This window comes from Fukomys damarensis, unplaced genomic scaffold (genome assembly GCF_012274545.1).
Source record: "Fukomys damarensis isolate Sample0158 unplaced genomic scaffold, DMR_v1.0_HiC HiC_scaffold_34, whole genome shotgun sequence".
Classification (NCBI taxonomy): Eukaryota; Metazoa; Chordata; class Mammalia; order Rodentia; family Bathyergidae; genus Fukomys; species Fukomys damarensis.
Genome location: NW_022900946.1, coordinates 11,230,053 through 11,232,896, shown reverse-complemented (window position 1 = coordinate 11,232,896; position 2,844 = coordinate 11,230,053). Strand labels below are relative to the sequence as shown.

The following is a 2,844-nucleotide window of genomic DNA, read 5'->3' as shown; positions in this document are numbered from 1 at the left end:
GGGGAGGGAGGGGGAGGGGAGGGAAGGCATTGACAAAGCAAAACATTCTTCTTTCTGGCCTGCCTGATATCTTCCTGCCAGAAACTCAGCTCCGTGCAGCCTCAGACTGCATCCTTCCATTTCCCTGGCAACTGGCACAAGCTGGGCACCGTGGATCATCCTAGAAACATCCCACACGTACCAAAAGCTGTATCCCAGCCGCTGCGCTGAGCTATTGTCAAGTGATAACTCATTAAACCCTCCCAGCTCCAGAAGGTATAGGCTACTACTGCTGTTCCAGTTTTGCAGAAAAGCGAACTGAATCCCGGACAGGTTGAGGGAGCCATCCAGAAACACATGGCTTAGAAATGATGGAAATGGGGTTCAAGTCTAGGCAGTCTGCACATGTCCTGCCTCAGAAAACTGAGGCGTAGTCTCAAGCTATGACATTCTCCAAAATGAGGGCAAGGAAGGTAAATTCCCCTGGCATGCTGGAAAGAAAACAAATCAATTTCTACACAAAGCAAGCTGCAGACAGTAAAGCAAAATGCTGGCTCACAAAAGAACTTTTTTTAAAAAAATTGCTTATTTGCCTGATCAATATAATAAACAGGAAATGAAGGCTGCAACAAAGGCCCTGGCTGAATACAATGATTACGGGAAACAGATTGTTTTTCCCTTTGGTAGCAAATTAATAGGTTCAGACAGTGGCAAATTCCACAAACATGAGGACAAACAGAGTCTAGTTCTGAGCCTTTTCAAACTTCCATCCTTTGCCTGTGCTTCTCCCTCTATAAGAACTGCCTTCTTCCCCCGCCTTTGAATTAGCTCACTTCGCCCTGATCAAGTGAGACTGACCTGTTTTACAATGTTTTCCCCTACTTCCTTCTCTGTGCTTCTGGTTTTTGCTTCTCTTTTGTATCCTTCATGCTTCTTAGTGCAAGAATCACAGCTCCAGTGCTGCAGGACCGAGCCAGGACAAAGTGGGTGAGGCAAGCGGTAGGCAATTGGGGCAGTGAGGATCTGAGAGCCCTGCCTTGCTAAAGGTACGAGCCTCCCCTTGCTCCAACCGACATCTCCATAAGTGAGTGCTACTTGAATACTGCCAAATCTGATATTTTTAGGAAACCAGTAATCCATATTTATGTGGGCAGATCTTTTTGTTTTTAAATATTGGCATCTGTGTTTTTAAAATTTTTTAAACACTGTGCACATCACCTATAACTTCTGCCTACTGGTTACTTGCTTACATGCCATTTTGGAAACCAAATAGTCAGCCCCTTAGAGGTTTGAGAATGGTAAAGAACATGGGCCTAGCTGGGCATGGTGGCACACGCCTGTAGTCCTGCCACTCCAAAGGCAGAGACAGAAAGATCATGAGTTCAAGGCCAGCCTGGATAACTGAGACCTTTCAAAATAAAAAAAATGAAAAGGGTCGGGGGTGCGGCTCAGTGGTAGAGCACTTGCTGAGCACTTGGAAGGCCCTGGGTTCAGTTCGCAGGACTGAGAAAGAAGAAAAGAACATGGGCCTGGGGCCTGGCATTCAGCTCAGTGGTTCCGCCGCCTGCCTCACAAGCGCAAGGTCCCGAGTTCGAGCCGCAGGTACAAAAAAAAAAAAGAAACACGGGCCTGCATTCAAATCAATCATGAAGTCCACCATTTGCCAGACTGAGTGATATTCAGCTCATTACTTACCCTCTGTATGTTTCAGTGTTCTCATTTTTCGTATATTTGGGAGAATTATGCTGCCTACTCCCCAGAGTCCTCGTGAGAAGCCCAAACAGCCTGCATGAGTGAAGCACTTAGAATAGGGCCCAGCGTTAGTCATCCACACCTGCATCGTTGTCATTGCCGTCGTCACAATCCACACCATCATCACCATCATGGTGATCCTCGCCATCATCACAAGCAAGACTACTGTCAGCAGCAAATCGCCGTCACTGTTGCCATCTTCACAACCCCAGCACCCAGCACAATGCCCAGCCCATAACTGTTCTGTGTTCAGTGTTTATGAAGCTGAAGGGTAACATTAATATCCTACGAGGCACCGGCCATGGTGGGGCACACCTCTAATCCCAGCACTCGGGAGGCTGAGGCAGGAGGATCGCTGTGAGTTCCAGACCAGCCTGGGCTACATAGTGAGTTCCAGATCAGTCTCAACTACACAGTGAGACCCTGTCTCAAAAAACAAAACAAAAAACAAACAAAAAAATCCTATGAGGGGATAAAAATAAAATATTAAAACATCATCCATCATCTAGGAAAACTTCAAATCCGCAGATAGTTTTCGGCCTCTTTTGAGCCTCCCGTGCAGGTTGAGTACATAGTATAGTATCTTTCTAGAGAGCTGAGTAGGTTTAACACTTTGGTTAAAGCGATCTCTTAAACTGTTGTGACTCTCTTAATACACTTGTAGGTGATGTTGGCCATCGCTCACTAGTGATATCCCTGGGTAAAGAAAAAACCTGCAGACTCCTGTACGGCTAGAAGTGCCTCGGTCATGCAGTCCTGCACAGTGACAGAGGGATGAAAACCCCTAGGAAAGATACCTCTTCCCAAGGTAAAAATTCTCCCCAAAAAGGTGCTTTGGTCCCCCTCCTCGTCTTCTGCCTTCTTCCTTCCTGGAGTGTAAAGAGAGCATCTGGGCGCACTACACCTATCTTGACACTGTGAGGACAAAGACCACACATAAAATCTAGGAGCCTGTTTGTTAGACGACCGCCCTGAGCCGCTACATGGCTAATTCCACTGTAATGCTTGCTTTGGATTTGTTCCTGTGTGGCTAACATCAGAAGGAACAATCTGAGTGTAATGCAAATTTCACTTTTGTGTATACATCATTTTGTCCATGAGAAACAATCATTG

At 46.3% G+C, this 2,844-nt stretch overlaps 1 long non-coding RNA gene across 1 annotated transcript in view; it reads right to left on the bottom strand.

Annotated features, from left to right (window-relative positions):
• Window positions 1–1,811, bottom strand: part of LOC104852403 — a 6,695-nt gene extending 4,884 nt beyond the window's left edge. The window contains exons 1-2 of the long non-coding RNA XR_777482.1: window positions 1,675–1,811; window positions 838–939 (exon numbers count right to left, since the gene is read on the bottom strand). This is a non-coding gene — a long non-coding RNA (uncharacterized LOC104852403). The remainder of the gene's footprint in view (window positions 1–837; window positions 940–1,674) is intronic.
• Window positions 1,812–2,844: the final 1,033 nt, after the last annotated feature.